The sequence below is a fragment of the Micropterus salmoides genome, unplaced genomic scaffold, assembly GCF_014851395.1.
Source record: "Micropterus salmoides isolate LMB-PRFRI ecotype aquatic unplaced genomic scaffold, ASM1485139v1 Ms_hic_scaffold_2, whole genome shotgun sequence".
Taxonomy (NCBI): domain Eukaryota; kingdom Metazoa; phylum Chordata; class Actinopteri; order Centrarchiformes; family Centrarchidae; genus Micropterus; species Micropterus salmoides.
The window spans coordinates 48,949,683-48,966,629 of NW_024041150.1; the positions used below are offsets into that span (position 1 = coordinate 48,949,683).

A 16,947-nucleotide genomic window follows, 5' to 3' on the forward strand; every position below is an offset into this window, starting at 1 on the left:
GTTTATCTCTCGTCAAGGACAAGGCCAATGAACAGGACTTTTTTTTAACAACATAGTCAGTCTGAAGCCGCATATTTCACAAACACAGACTCATTATCTTACTCGCACCATACCCCCCATGTGACCGCATGTAATGTGTGTTGTCTTGTGTATTATTATGTATTGTATGTTGTTATGCCATGTATACTATGTAGCTGTCTGCATTAATTATTTTCTGGAAAGCGAGTGGCGGCGCTGAATATAGCTGCGGCCCGGAGGCTTGCTCCAATAGAAACAAATTTCACTGTGTACTGTGCATGTGTGACAATAAAGCTACCTATGAACCTATGAACCTATGAACAGATTGTACTTACAGATCGACCACTGAAGAGATGTTTGTCCCATCGTACCACTTGGTGATGTGAGATCGCACTGGGTTTTTTTCTCTCAGAGCAGTTCAAACCACAGTTTCCTTTTTCTACTTTACTGTCCAGTTTCCTCTGCTGCATTTGGCAGTAAACTTACTGACGCTGATAGTTTATAATAATAGAGATGAACACTCTGATGAAATGTTGTTTTTCTAGCTTCCCATGGCACAGCTCCAGCAGATCCAGCCCTCTCTGTGACCACAGGTAACACTGACCTTCTGATCAGAGTCTGAAGCCATGCTAGCAGCTCTGTGAGGCTGTACTTTGAGCTAAATACTAACATCCAGTGTGCCCCCAGAAATTTTTCCATAGGGGGGCCAGATAGGGCCACGAGAAATCCAGGGGTGGCACATTAAAACCAAAAGCCATAACTGAAATTCAGGACCTCTACCATGCTGTTGCAAAGTAACTGGTTTCGAGCACGGCATGTAAATTTCTGAAGCGGGACTGTTTTTCGATTCACAAGTCTCTCGTTTCATGTGTCACAGTAAGGATTAATCTACAGGTTATTTAGTGCTTTAACACACACTGAAGTTTGCCCTATCAGAGTTTTTCAGTATAAAAATAAATCGTGTTGATATGTCAGGAGTTCCTGTCAGGACGAAACTAACACTTGTCCCACTACAGTGACCACAAGTGTTTCTTTTGTCCTGCTACACCTGACCACAAGTGTTTCTTTGTCCCGCTACAGTGACCACAAGTGTTTCTTGTGTCCCGCTACAGTGACCACAAGTGTTTCTTTTGTCCCACTACACCTGACCACAAGTGTTTCTTTTGTCCCGCTACACCTGACCACAAGTGTTTCTTGTGTCCCGCTACAGTGACCACAAGTGTTCTTTTGTCCCACTACACCTGACCACAAATGTTTCTTTTGTCCCGCTACAGTGACCACAAATGTTTCTTTTGTCCCGCTATAGTGACCACAAGTGTTTCATTTGTCCCGCTACAGTGACCACAATGTTTCTTTTGTCCCGCTACAGTGACCACAAGTGTTTCATTTGTCCCGCTATAGTGACCACAAGTGTTTCATTTGTCCCACTACACCTGACCACAAGTGTTTCTTTTGTCCCACTACAGTGACCACAAGTGTTTCTTTTGTCCCGCTATAGTGACCACAAGTGTTTCATTTGTCCCATTACACCGGACCACAAGTGTTTCTTTTGTCCCGCTATAGTGACCACAAGTGTTTCATTTGTCCCATTACACCGGACCACAAGTGTTTCATTTGTCCCGCTATAGTGACCACAAGTGTTTCATTTGTCCCACTACACCTGACCACAAGTGTTTCTTTTGTCCCACTACAGTGACCACAAGTGTTTCTTTTGTCCCGCTATAGTGACCACAAGTGTTTCATTTGTCCCATTACACCGGACCACAAGTGTGTCTTTTGTCCCGCTACAGTGACCACAAGTGTTTCTTTTGTCCCACTACACCTGACCACTAGTGTTTCTTTTGTCCCACTACACCTGACCACAAGTGTTTCTTTTGTCCCACTACACCTGACCACAAGTGTTTCTTTTGTCCCGCTGCTAATGTGGTGACTTTTCTCTGTTTTGCAGCATATATTAAAACATGTTTGTCATATTATACCAACAGAATATGCCAAAAGCGTGGGTCAGAAAGACAGAGGTCTGATTAATCCGGATGTTTATGAGAAGGCGTTTCTAGACATCTCTATTAGAAACATTAGTCTCAGGTCAGCTGATAAAGTCACTTTGTTCAGATAATGCAGGAAGAGGGCAGAGATAATTGGGGAGAAGACTAGACCACAGGTTCAGATCACATTATTATGTCTTCTCCTTGGACTAGGACAGGAAGCTGCATGCTTATATTAAGAGAGCGGCTGATTTATTTTGGTCTGTCTCATAAGGAGCTCAGTGTAGTAGGTGTCAGTAAAAAGCACTCAAAATGCAGATCACTCATACTGTCCTTACTAAAACAAATTTAAATTAATTTCAAAATGTGAAATTTTAGTTTTTATCTTAATTACATTGTTTATTTTCATTTTTCTTTCATTTTTCATCTTTGTAAATTATGTTTCATTTTTTCACTGTTTCTAAAATTGCTGCAACATGCAAATATTCCCAGTATAGGATCAGTAAAGTCTTATTTTATTTTAATCATGTCAGGTTCATAAACAATGTCCATCTTACCATTTCCCCTCTGTTTTATGTGCACACATTTGCATATTTATATTATATATTTATAATATATACTTAATATAATATGAAATATTCTAAACAATTTAAATTTTGTCTGTCAGGTTACTTTTGAAACTGAATATTTAAAATAATATATATAATTTTTTTTTTTAAAGATAAAGGACAAAAGGTGTTTGCAGTTACACATTAACAAGGTCACAGTCATGTTTTTTTTATTAAATACAAGGGACAGCTCATGTTGTCTCTGTCTGTACGGCTTAAAATCTATTTCCTGTTTATTTGGCCATCTACTCAGTACTTACTCCTGCACCCTTGTGAGTATGGGATCCTTAGTGGTCCACTTCTGAAGTTAAGATGAGATCATTAATGGACCTTGCCTCTGTTCCAACATTAACACACGCTCCTCTGGTGCTGGACCTCTGGGTTTCCCTGGCAGTGGGAGGCGTCAGAGGGCGTCAGCGTTTCCGTTGTCTTTACCTGGTCTGTACCTGATAACATACTCATAACATAACATAATATACCCCCTTCATCTTATAGAATACATTTATCAATGGCTTATACTGTGCAAATCTCAAATTTCGAGCCATACAAATACTTGTGAAAATACTGTACTCAAAAAATAACAGCTAATCCTTCTTTATCTAGCTGGGAGTAGTTCTTTTCTGCAGCTGAAAGATTTCAGGATGCAGACCCTTTAGGCTTCTCCTCTCCGTCAGACATGCAGCGCTGCTTCCACTACATATGAGGAAGCTTCACAGGAAAGTAGCAGTTCCCTCTTTTTATTATAGTGCTGAACTGTTGGATTGCAAAAGTTGTTTTGACTGCTGGAAAGAACTGTCTTGCTCTGGCCCCCAGGACCACAGTTCACCGTTCCCCAGCAATTTATGCAGAGGTGCCAGTAATGTCGACAAGTTTGGCTTTGAACTTATCGTAAAAGTTCCGACAGTCCTCAATGAGCTCAGCCTCCAGCACTGCTTTCACCTTTTCTGGCAACAGATCCTGTCCAGTTTGATGGGTAACACCTTGATTACTGTCAGCTTATAGTCTCCACAAATTCTCGTGCTGCAATCTGGTTTTTAGGACTGGTACAATGGGTGCAGCCCGTTCTGATAACTTCACAGGCTCTATAATATTCTACTGTAAGAGTCTCTCTCTATTTATCTATTTATTCTATTAACTCACCCAGGTCACTGTGCCGGCCTCCACCTGTCAGTGGATCACAGACTTCCTGACTGTCAGGAGTCAGCAGGTGAGGCTGGGAAACATCACATCCAGCACCCGGACTATCAGCACTGGCGCCCCCCAGGGGTGTGTGCCCTCCCCACTGCTCTTCTCCCTCTACATCATGTATGAGATGAATACGATTCAATAAAAACAACAGTTTTGTTGTCTATCAGACAAGAGCATTTTTTCATTAAACACAATATAACCTAGATTCAAGTTAAACCACATGTCAGAACTTTCTACACCAGCAGGATTTAGAGGATGCTGCAAGTTGCTGTGTTTATATTTTGGACCCGTCAGAATTTGTCGTATTTTCCGAAGAACCACAACAAATACTGCTGAATGGAAACAGTTCATTGAACATCCGGTTTCAAATGATGAGTCAAAGCTTCTCTTTGTGTCGACTAATTTAATGAGACTATTGAAAATCACTTGAGTTTGTACACATCTAACAAATACTTCAGGAAATAAAACTCAACATGCCTACTATACTATACTTCACAAAAAGAAAAAAATGTCAAAACAGTAAATGTATCAATGATGTATTGACACAAGTATAAACAATAAAAAACACACAGATATAAAATAACAACAAAATATATATGAAGATGTTACAACCGGGCTCATGTGGCCAATGAAGATAACATAAACCAGATGGATTTGGTAAAGAAAACTTATTTCTTTGTAAGGTAAGAACTGAAACGCAGTAAACTGTAACAGAAAAATGGATGCTGCTTAAACCAATGACCAAAAAGAAATCTCTACTGAGAGGTAACGAGTTAACCTACGCAAGGTAGTAAAAACAACAATTTCAAAACCAAACCACAAAGAGCGCATCGCACTTAGACCTAGTGAAACTAACACAAAACAAATACACAAATATAGCAAAATCAGTATAAATCTAAACCTGGGCCCTATTTTCATAAACAACTTAAACATCAATGATCTCAAATAACACACTCGTGTTCAACAGTACTTTCAGACACAACCTGACACAGCGAGGCAAACCGATCAATGAAAATCACAGCTGCCCCGAGTGACAAGCAAAACACTATTTAACCACAGTCGCTGTCAGTTACCATCACTCGATTGGAGGAATCCACCACCGGCCACGCCAATCGTCATCGAGCCCAGCAGATGGCCAAACGACTATCAAAAGAGGGTCCACATCAGCTTTCCTCTTAAGTGGGTTAACGTGTACCAGTAGATCCTCTCAAAGGATGATAAAAGAGAGTATTAAGCCTTAAGCCGCCATTTTTAAACAGGTCCCAGTTTGTCCAGGAGGAGTCAACATGACCAGTCCGGTGTCAGTAGTAACATTTTGCATCCACAGTTGCAGACTAAAAAGATGGCTAAAACATTCACTGCTCTTAGGCATAGTTGGAATGGGACACACTTCCTCTCCAGGCTTCCAACTTTGAAGGCTACAGAATGAAGATCTTAATACAACTTACTGGATTGCCTGGACATGACACAATTGTTGCCAGATTACACTATCACAGGGTGGACAGGGTGATGGATGTCAACAAGAGGTGGAATTACGTCAATAGAAACGACCAGAAACATCTCAGTGGGACTCCCTGACATGTCAGGACATCCATCCAGAGTCTTTAGGCCACAATGAGTAATCACCTCCCTCACCAGAGAGCATCTTCGATCAGAAACAGAGGTTACCATCTCCACCCAAAGACAACCACCTGTTATCATGCGTCATACTGAAGTCATGTGATGACAGCCAAGCCCAGTCCATTGGCTGAAAAAGGCTGTAGTCACTTTAAAACAAAAAACAGCAACCATTCTGTGGTTTCACTCTCAGATATGAAGATTTATCATTGTCTTATGTGATAATACACAGAATATTTATTTAAGTTTTGGACGGATGTTGGTTTAGGCTTACGTCTCCTCTACCCCTAGCGAGCTGGGACGAAACATCGGACAATGAGAAAATACTCCTTTCACGCAGCGCTAACAGTGCTAGCATTTGTTTGTTTTGCTTGTTTTTACAATAACAAAAGTAATATTTAAGTGAAATAAAAACTAGACTACATGAATAAAGAGGAGGTTCATTAACAAATATTCAACTCATTTACTTAAGAGGAAAGTAATTCATTGTTTTGCTTTAAAAAGTCAAAACGAAGCCGCGTGACTGCGTTGGTGACATTTAAGAGCACCACGCAGAGTAAAGGTTTTCCCACATTGTTCACACCAGTATGGTTTCTCTCCAGTGTGAACATGTAAGCAGGGCCGTGCAGAGACCTTTGGAAGGGCAGGTGCTCAAAGTATAAAAGGGGCACATGGAACAAGGATTTAAACAGGGCTGTTCTCAAAATATCGATATTTGCTATTGTTATGTATTCCTTGATTATTATTATCCCAGACGGGCTCTGAGTCTCCACAAAATTTAGAGCTGAAACCTGCACGACAATCATTCAGAGAATAATAACGCAGGCAGACTGTTTGCCACTGTGATAAACTCACCAACACACGAGGAAATATAATGACTCTGCTTCACTTTTCACCATCAGCTTGTTCTGCGGGCGCCCGACACAACACGTGCTGCATGCGCGGAAACCACAGCACAGACAAAAGAGAAACGCTCGTGAGTTTCTCTTTCAGCTTCCTCTCTTCGAAATGAAAACAGGAATCACGGAGACACTTTGGAAATCAAACCACGTCAACACAAACCCTGGAGCGGGTTTTCAGGCTCTGATCTCTAACAACAGAATGAACGGATGATACACGGACCCTCGAGACTCTTCCTCGTGTCTTTAGTCTCGTGATGAAGTCATGAACACTGACCTGAACATCGGTGCTATCAGAGCACGAGGCTGCTGTTTGGCTCCTGTGGTCCGGGTTCTGGTTCTCCATCGTCCTGCAGGTCTCCGCTGTGACTGGTGGACCGTGTTGTCCTGGACTGAGTCTGGATTCTGGTCTCGGAGCTCTTCAAGCTGAGATACAGGGGCACTGCGGGACCCCTTTTTCTCGTGATGACGTATTGCCCCACCTCCTTAGTTACTGTTGCCAAGGTGGCAGGTTCACAGTCTGTGTCCTGCTGTCTCTGTCCCCATCTGGATGCTTCATTCCCTCTAAAGCGGCTGTGAGCTGCACTTTATCAGAGGTGCTGAAGTGAACAGTTGTGTGGAATCGTGGTGACATTTCTGTCAATTTCATTTTATTTGCACAATAAGCCTGCAAATGCAATGTAAATATAGAAGAAACTTCTATATATAAAAAAAAGTACCTTAAGCTAAAAAAGAATAAGTTACTGATTACTGCATTTTATATTCTGAATTGTTACCTGCCACCTACATTTTGTCCTTTCCTTTATAAAAATAAAGACATTTCCACCATAAATTGGTGCAGAAAATATCTCCAGAACAAGTTAAGTGTTTAATGCTCAAAATCTTCTGTGGGAGGACCCCTAGACCCCCGTCTCAAAGATTTCATCAATACATATTTTTTAATGAGGTGAAAAGTGCCATATGCACATTTAAAAAGACTTTAGGCTACTTCAGGCATAACTTATCTGACAGCAACACAGAATGCTTGACAGCCTTACTACATTTTTATTTTATTTTCATAACCACTGACAGGAAGACAGGAAGTTAAGAGTCAAGTTAAACCACATGTCAGAACTTTCTGCACCAGAAGAGGCTGGAAGTTGCTGTGTTTATATTTTGGACCCGTCATAATTTGTCATATTTTCTGTAGAACCACAACCAACGTATAAAAGAAACCAAACTTCTACGTTTGTGATAAACTGAGGAATGAAGTTCTCCTTTATGGTGCGTGAGATATTTTTCTGTGTTTGATGGAGTGCGGTGCAAGTTACTTGACTTCTGAACTGACTGAAAAAGCATGAACAGGAAATAAAACACATTTCAAGTAGCTATGTTCTTTTTAGTTTGTCATATGTACATGAAGGGGATAACCTTTTGTAACCTACAGTGCAAGAGCCACATGTGTTTTGTATTTGTGTAAAGGTAACAGGTAGTGGTTTAATTAAAGGACTGTGTAAAAGGCCCTTATTTCATAGTGACAAAGTTGGCAACACTATTCCCACAGGACAGCGACGCTTCAAAGAAAAGATGATCTCAGAAAATGATGCGTTGCTGTAGATTAAACAACATAACAGTATAAAAGAGATCAAATTAGTTCAACCTTAAAGGTGAAATGTGTAAGATTAAGGTTTTGGTCAGATTCAGACTCTGGTCTCAGCAGCCTCCCAGTAAACACGGCCGGACCGGGACTGAACACAAGTGATGGACTCCGACCTCTTCCTCTTAATCAGCTTTAATGTTTCAGTTGATATTTTGCTCAAATGCTGTTTATTCCATAATAAACTGTTGTTTAATGAAATAACAACAACCTTACTGGGCTGCTGATCTTCCATTATGGGAGGACTGGTTGTTTCTATTAAAGGTAACAGGATATAAACCCTCTGCACACAGTTTGCTCCTCCAGTGAGTTTAAAGTGAAAACTATCATCTGTTGAACAAACTGAAGCTCCTCTGCTGCCTCCTGCTGGCTGCTTCCTGTCACTGTCAGTCTGTTCGTCCCTCAGGACAAACTGGAAAGCTCCTCACAAAACATTCACATTAACACAACAGCTGCATTTACTACACTGCTGTACTCAAGTACAACACTCAGGTACTTGTACTTTACTTTCTACTTCTGCTCCACATCTCAGAGGGAAATATTGTACTTTTACTTCACTACATTTATCTGACAGCTTTAGTTACTAGTTACAATTTACACAGAAACACACAAAGAGTTTGTAAAATATGATGTTTTGTTATAAATAAAACTCCCCAACAATTTATACAAGTGCAGCTGAAACTATTAGTCGATTAATCTGTTAGCTGAGTGACTAAAAACATTTCATAGTTCTCACATGGACTGTTGGTTGGACACAACAAGCATTGTGAAGGTGTCACTTTGGGCTCTGTGACAGCATTTCTCACTATTTACAGAATCTTTACAAACCAAACACTCAATAAATGGAGGAAATAATCGGCAGATTGATCCAGAATGAAAATAATCGTTAGATGCAGTCTGATGAGAAAACTACAGCAGTAAAATGCTGCTTTTACATTATTGAGTCATTAAAATAACTGAAACTTCATATAATTAATATTTTTAATGCTGAAAATGTGAGCATGTGAGCTAACAGACATCACAGTACGTATGACTGAAGGTCCACCAGGGCTCAGTCTGCAGGTCCAGAGGATGCACATTTGGATATACTCTTCAAAACAAAAAGAAACCTGGAAGACCAAACCTGAGCCTGTGGGATGAGGCTGCCAAAACTAATCTAACTGTGCTTCTTCTGCCGGCTCCGTGTGCACCTGTAAACCTCTGCCATTATGGAACCGAGACAGAAGCCTGCATCTCTAAATATGAAACATGGCGGTCTTAAAGTATCGAAGAGAATCTTTTGTTTGTTTTAATTTAAGATAAAACATTTCACACTTGAGCTGACATGTCTTCAGCTTCAACAACCATTTGCTTTCAATCTGAACAAAACCACATTAACAGAAAAGAAAAACATTAAAAATCTATATTCAATGTAAAACAATATGAAAATATCTATGAAAAACACAAACAAAATTTCAGCAAGCATCTGAACACATCTGTAATAAATGAGTCTTCAGGATACACAAGCAGAGAAACACACAGCTACAGTGTGAGAGGGGTCTGTTTTAAGCTTACATGTTGTATATGCAGGGCACCCCCAGGATTCTCAAAGTTAAATTTAAAACTTTAAGACCTTCCTCAATTATGTAGGAAGTGGTTTGGATATCTGAAAAGCGACGATGCGCAAATAAAGACGGTGATAAACAAGATGGGAAACACAACAAATCTTTCACCTGAAAAGGTACCATCCCAGCGACCACAACGAGAGTATGAAAATGCAGGCCCATGTTAACGTTAGTCCGTCCACAAGTTTTTCCCAACATGCTAGTGGTTCTTCTGCTGTTAGCAGCGTAAGCAGGGCTGTACCAAAACAACAATCAATCATGTCGTCTTTTGCGACCATTGCCCCAATTTCCTTCATTTTATTTATTTTAAAATTTGTAAAGGCCCTTTTGTGAAGGTCTGCCCGATCAAACTATCAGTAAAAAATTAATAGTTTTGCAGTAAATAAAATGACACAATTGATGACCTTTCACCTGATGACCTCATCCGTGACGAGTCCTGCCGTTCAGACACCGTTAGTGATTCAGCAGCTCTGCCTACAGGACACCTGCAAACGTAAAACGTGTTTGCCTCAATGTGCTTGTTGTGGTTTGTTGCAAAGAGAGCAGCACAGTTGTTGTGTATATTGCTCTGTGTCGCCTGCCTGACACGCCGACAGCTAACGTTACTTCTACACTACAAACAAAGACACCAACAGAAAAGTTTCACGGGCATCAAGAGGTCTGAGCTAAAACTGAGACTAAAATCTTTTCACTTGAACTAAGATTATTAAAGTAACTTAATAAAAGCCTTAAAATAAGTATAACAACTCTGGTAAAATTCTAAGCCTATTCCTCCGACTTAGCCTACACCAGATTAAAAAACATTTCATACATTTTTCTGAAATCTAATAGGGCCGTTTCTTCTTCACTCTTTACTTTGATGTCAGGAATATTATAAAAGATTAATTCTAATTTATTTATTTAGATATATGATTAGACATATAGTCAATAAAAATCCAAATATATCTCAGATTCACAATGCAATAAATAAAATCATTATCACAATATTGCATACTGTAGACACACAAGCAAGCAACACAGACACACAAACCTCTTTCTATAGATTTGTCTCACTCTTTTACCCTGCCATGGCCACCTCAGATTATTTCCCACACTTTTTTAAATCTGGTATCTTTTCTCCTCTACCTGCAGCTCTTGGTGTGCAGCTCTGTGAGCGTCTCTCTAGCTGTCAGCCTTGGTAGTGGCTGCAGTATCACAGCAGGTCAGTCACTGTGAGCTGGTACCAAACACTCAACAATCTTTTTATGGTCACATAATTGTTTAATGAGCCAATATATATATCCTATAGTTGTTTAAATATCTGTAGTCACAGATCACCTCCAGTAGTATCCGCAACAACAGCAGCAGCAGCCGCATCCATAGCAACCCCTCAACAGCTACTGTTTCCTGTAGGTTATGTCAGCCCACAGTGTTTTAAAGCTAGAGTTGGGTATTCCCTGTTTCTTTTTGCGTCACAGCATTTGCTGATGTATCGATTCAGAAGCATCTGTATATGCGTGTCAACAAGGAATACATGACGATATATTTCTATGTCAATAGTATGAGATCAGTCCTATTTAAATCCTTGTTCCATGTGCCCTTTTTACACTTTGAGCACCTGCCCTTCCAAAGGTCTCTGCACGGCCCTGCAGCGCAGTTTCTTACTTCATAGCGAAAGACATGATGCCCCTGAACACAGTGGAGAAAGACGGGTTCAGGAAATTGATTAAAGTGCTGGACTCCAGGTACAAATTCCCTGGCAGAAAATACTTTTCCAAAACCGCACTGCCTCATCTTTACGAAAAGTGCTGTGGGAAGCTGGAAATTCAGCTAAGGGAATACTTTGCCACAACCACGGACCTCTGGTCCAGCCGTCCATAAGAGCCATATATGAGCCTGACTATTCATTACATTGACGAGGAGTGGGCTCTTCAAAGCAGATGCTTGCAGACGGCCTATTTTCCGGAGGACCATACCGCCGAAACGATCAGCCAGGGGCTGGAGGATGCTCTCGCATCTTGGGGCCTTAGCGAAGACCGACCGGTGTGCATCACCACGGACAATGTGGCAAACATTGTCAAGGCTGCTTCCCTTAAAGATTGGACTCGCCTGCGGTGTTTCGGTCACAGGCTGCATCTAGCCATTGGTAAGTTAATGGACACATCTTTATGTATGTATTTATGTATGTATAGAACAATAAGAATAATTACAATAATATTCATAATAATTATATTTATTAAAGAAGTGTAACATTTTTTATCATCATCTTTGCCTAGTAAAGTTTTACATGTCCCTATATTTTGTTTTCTTCTTATCTTTAGAGGGAAGTGTGAGAGACCAGAGACTCCAAAGAGCAATGGGTGTGTGCAAGAAAGTGGTCAGTGCTTTTTCTTTTTCATGGAAAAAGAGAGAAAGAGAAAGAGAAAGAGAAAGAGAGAACTAGCAGCCGCTCAAGAGGAGCTCAAACTACCCAAGCACAAGTTGATCACAGAATCACCCACCAGGTGGGGGTCCCGTCATGCAATGATAGCACGAGTGCTGGAGCAGGAGAAGCCTTTGCAAAGGTTTTAACAGCTGATAAAAATCCTCCTGAACATGGCATCCCTAGTTGATCCTCGATTAAAGACCCGCTACATCAAAGATGAGAAGGTTGAGGCTGTGAAATCCAGGGCTGTGGCTCAGATGCTGGATGGATGTCAAAACACATCACAAGCTTCTCTCACATTCAGATGTACTGTCCCAGGGGGAGGCAGAGGAGATGCAGCAGCAGCTACACAGTCACCATCAAAAATGCAGAAGACGACACAGGGCAGCTTTTTCAAGAAGTCCTAATCAGTTGCTACTTCTGGTCTTACAGACCAACAGGCTATTGAGGCTGACCTGAACAGCTACCTGTCAGCTCCCGATGCAGACAGCCAGACCAACCCCCTGGCATGGTGGAGCATCCACTCAGCAACTTACCCCAGAGTGAACCTCCTGGCAGAGCGGTACCTGTGTATTCTTGGCACCAGCTCATCCTGAGAGCGCATTTAGCACTGGTGGCAATATTGTGACCTGCCACAGGGCAGCTTTAAAACCAGATGCTGTGGGGTTACATATAATGAGCACTACCTAAAAGGTAAATGTTCCGTACTTGTATAGCGCCTTTCTAGTCTTTTCGACCACTCAAAGCGCTTTTACACTACATCTGCATTCACCAGTCACACACATTCATACACTGAGCCTAAGTGCTCAAACGGAAACTAACATTCACACTCATTCATACACTGGCGGAATAGCCGCCAGGGGCAAATCGGGGTTCAGTATCTTGCCCAAGGACACTTCGACACGCAAGCCAGGGATCGAACCGCCGACCTTCCGATTAACAGCCAACCCGCTCTACCTCCTGAGCCACAGCCGGTGTGGCATAGTGACTGGTTTACAATTACAATGCACTTTGCACTTTTATACTCTTTATACCTCTAAAACATTCTATGTAAAACCAGTACACAATTAATATTTTATTTGCCTGACAGTTGAATACTTGAACTTGCCGGGGACTTTGTGGTTCACTTGGTTACTTTTGTTGTCTTTGTTGTACCTCTTCTTTGCTGCCCTGCCAAAGGAATTTTTGATGTGATAGTAGTCACTGCTTTTAGTTATATATTTTATAATAAGTTACAAGACAAGCTAACTTGCATTGTTTTGTCAAGGCAGATAAAGCATGTTTGCTGAGAGTAAAATGTTTACATTTAGATCTTATTCATCAATATTATTTTATAACAAAACATATTCTCAACCAATCCATGTTTGGACAGTTAAATGTTTACATTATGTTACTCTATTTTTTAATGTTAATAAACTATATGACTATTAAGTTCAACTATTGAACCTTCTTGATTCTTCAGGCATCATTATCATATACTCTTCAAACTAGCAGCACTATTAAATTATATATCGTAAAAAATATCGACATATCAATATAGAAAAAAATATTGTGATGATATTTTTTCCATATCGCCCAGCCATATTTTATAGTATTTGGTTGAAAGCAGCATGGATAAGGAGTTGGGCTCCGGTTTGTTTTTTCCTCTTACATCTGGGTAATGTAAGTTTAAAGTGCATTAACATGTCGGATGTTTCCATTCACATAACGTTACCCTACAACAGTGCCGAACTGCACTGACATGATCCTCATACACAACTGTCTCTCTGTTGCTGTTGTAACACTGACCAGTAACCTGCTAGGATGCCGGCGCTCGTGCACCGCGAACACTCCACAGTCCTGAGCGTGAAGCTGAACACCGGCGTACAACAGTAATAAGTGTTTAATTATGACGTTACGGCATCTATTTAATCCGATGAAAGGACAAGAACAAATTTAAGACTTTGGTAAACGAAGTTCAGCAGTAATGTCCTAACGTGTTCAGACAGTAGCGGACTTGCCCTACTCTGCCTCTGATTGGCTGTTGTGTTGAGACATAAGGAGTGACGATTGGTTAGGCACAGCCAGATATAAAGTAGCAAAGTTCATGGTAGTGTGGACTCCTGCCTGACAGATGCTCTCTGTGTCAGATTTGATCTGATCTCCTCCTTGATTTTTCTCCAGCTGTTGATTCGTGGATGGATTTTGGATGGGTGATGACAATCCTCAAACTTTAAACCAGGACAGACTCCGCTAACTCAACAGGAAGGACCAGAAACATCCCAGTGGGACTCCCTTACATGGCTGGACTGTCAGAACATACAGAGTCTTTAAGAAACAACCCATCCAACACCTTCAGATCTCTGCTGGTTCACCCTAAAGACAGGACCCCCTGAGAGGAAAACTGAAGAGGTGTTTGGCATCACATCTGACAGAAAGGGAACGGTCTGCCTGTGAACACCAGACCTGAACCACTCACAGCATCGACTGGGAAGAGGTCAGAGGTCATGGAGCAGGAGCCAGCGGACGGCTGGAGAAAGATCAAGGAGGACGTTCACATCTGACACCAGAGAGCATCTTTGAACAGAGACAGAAGCCACGTACGTTAAGAATTAATCGTAAATGTCCATTTAAAAGGAAAAATAGTAACCATGTTGTGGATCCAGCTTCTCAGTTATGAAGATTTGCTTCTTTTCTTTTTCATATGTGAAAATAAACATTTTTAAAGGTTTGAAGTTTTGGTCGGACAAAACAAGCCATGTGATGCATCTCCTTGAACTTCTGTCCACACTGACGGGCATGTCTATAACCTTTTATTTACAAAGCAATAAATTGAGAAAATACATGGCAGATTAATGGACAGTGAGAAAATATTTTTCGTTGCAGCACTGGTTGAATACAGCTAGCAATCTTACAAGAATTAAAATAAATTTTTGGTAAATAAAAACATGAATAAAACTGCTTTAGCCTTGAGAAGCTGCAGAGCTGCAGTCTATTCACCAGTCGCTGTTACTTACACCAGGGGTTTTCAAACTGTGAGCCTCCCCTCAGGTAAAGCTTGGGAAACTCCACTGCGAAGATTCGACTGAGTTGAAACAGATTCCTCCCATCAAAGCATTGAATCTTAGACTACTCAGCACCACTCCTTCAGTTTGTGGAGAAGATCAGAATATAGCAACATAGCTATCAGGACACAAGGAGGAGGCAGAAGTAAACAGCTGGCTTGGCTAAAAACATTTTTCAAAACTAAGCAGTGTGAATGCGTTGGTGGACTTTAAGGTTACTAATACGAGCAAACATTTTCCCACACTGGTCACACCCGTACCGTTTCTCTCCAGTGTGAACGCGTGTGTGAATGTCTAGGTTACCTGATGTGGTGAAAGCTTTCCCACATTGGTCACACCAGTAAGGTTTCTCTCCGGTGTGAACCCGTCTGTGCTTATCTAGGGAACTTGATTGACTAAAAGCTTTCCCACACTGGTCACACCAGTATGGTTTCTCTCCAGTGTGAATACGTTGGTGGATTTTTAGGTGACCTGATCTTCTAAAAGCTTTCCTACATTGATCACAGCTGTACGGTCTCTGTCCAGTGTGAACACGCTGGTGATCTTTTAGCTGACTAGATGTACTGAACATTTTCACACATTGGTCACAACTGTGCGCTTTCTCTCCAGTGTGAACCTGTTGGTGCCTTTTTAGTTTATATGATGTATTGAAAGCATTTCCACATAGTTCACAACAGAAAGGTTTCAAGCCAGTGTGAACACGATGGTGGACTTTAAGGTTATAAGATGTACGGAAAGCTTTCCCACACTGGTCGCAGCTGTACAGTTGATTTCCAGTGTGAATGCGTTGGTGCGTATTCAGGCTCCCTGATTGAGTGAAAGCTTTCCCACACTGGTCACAGCTGTACGGTTTCTCTCCAGTGTGAACTCTCTGATGAATCTTTAGATATCCAGATTTTTTGAAGGATTTGTCACAGTGCTGACATTGGTGACGTTTGGGTCCCTCTCTTCCTCTCCGTTTCTATATCAACAGACAAAAGTACAGAAAGAAAAACAGAAATGAGATGTCACAGTGGAGCGTGATTTCTAGAACCATAAATCAAATTTCATGTCTGTGGAACCCAAGCCACAATTGGGGCTGAAACTGTTCAAGAAACTCGAGTAACTCGATTACAAAAGTTTAGTTTATTCCATATAACATTACATTTATTCATTTAGCTGACGCTTTCATCCAAAGCTTCTTACAATTGCTTTAAATTTCAGAGGTCGCACGCCTCTGGAGCAACTAGGGGTTAAGTGTCTTTCTCAGGGACGCAATGGTGGATGGGTCACAGTGGGCGATTGAATCCGGGTCTCTCACACCAAAGGCATGTGTCTTATCCATTGCGCCACCCCACCATCTAGAGTGTGCTGTTTCACATTGGACGACTGTTACTGTTGCACAATGCGCTTACGCTGTGGATAAGAGGACGCAATATGATGTGATTGAAAAATGTAGGAAGAGAGAGAAGGTAGTGAGGGACGAAGAGACAGGCCAGAGAAAAAGAGAGTGTCCGAAGTATGGATTGATTCATACAAAAAACAAAACTCTGTACAGTGTTTTTGTTGTAAAACAGAATTAGCCTTACACAACAACGCTTGAACAAATCTAAGCAGAAGGCATCAGAAATATTCCTGAATTGTAAACTTATTTAGTCGTTTGTTGTTATTGTTTTCTGACTGACAGACTAATTGATTACCAAGCTGATCCTCGTACTGAGGGCGGCAAGCAAATGTAGTTTCTTATCAAATAAGTCAAATAGACGGAATAATCAGTAGAATACTCAGTTACTAAAATAATCGTTAGCTGCAGCTGTACCCACAGTGCTAAAGTCTGACTGGAAGGAATCTGATTTGCTTTTACTGGTTAAACAAAAAGGATCTCTCTCTCCCTCTCTCTCTCTAATACGCAAGGCAGGTTTTTAAATAACACCACTGAGGTCAATCAAAGTGCTTTACAGAAGT

The 16,947-nt window shown here is 41.1% G+C and overlaps 1 protein-coding gene and 1 pseudogene across 1 annotated transcript in view; one reads left to right on the forward strand and one right to left on the reverse strand.

The window, feature by feature from the left end:
* The window catches only part of LOC119912596 (zinc finger protein 721-like), a 343,224-nt gene that overhangs the window by 218,086 nt on the left and 108,191 nt on the right, over positions 1-16,947 (forward strand). The window lies entirely within an intron of this gene.
* The window catches only part of LOC119913330, a 51,283-nt pseudogene continuing 49,070 nt past the window's right edge, over positions 14,735-16,947 (reverse strand).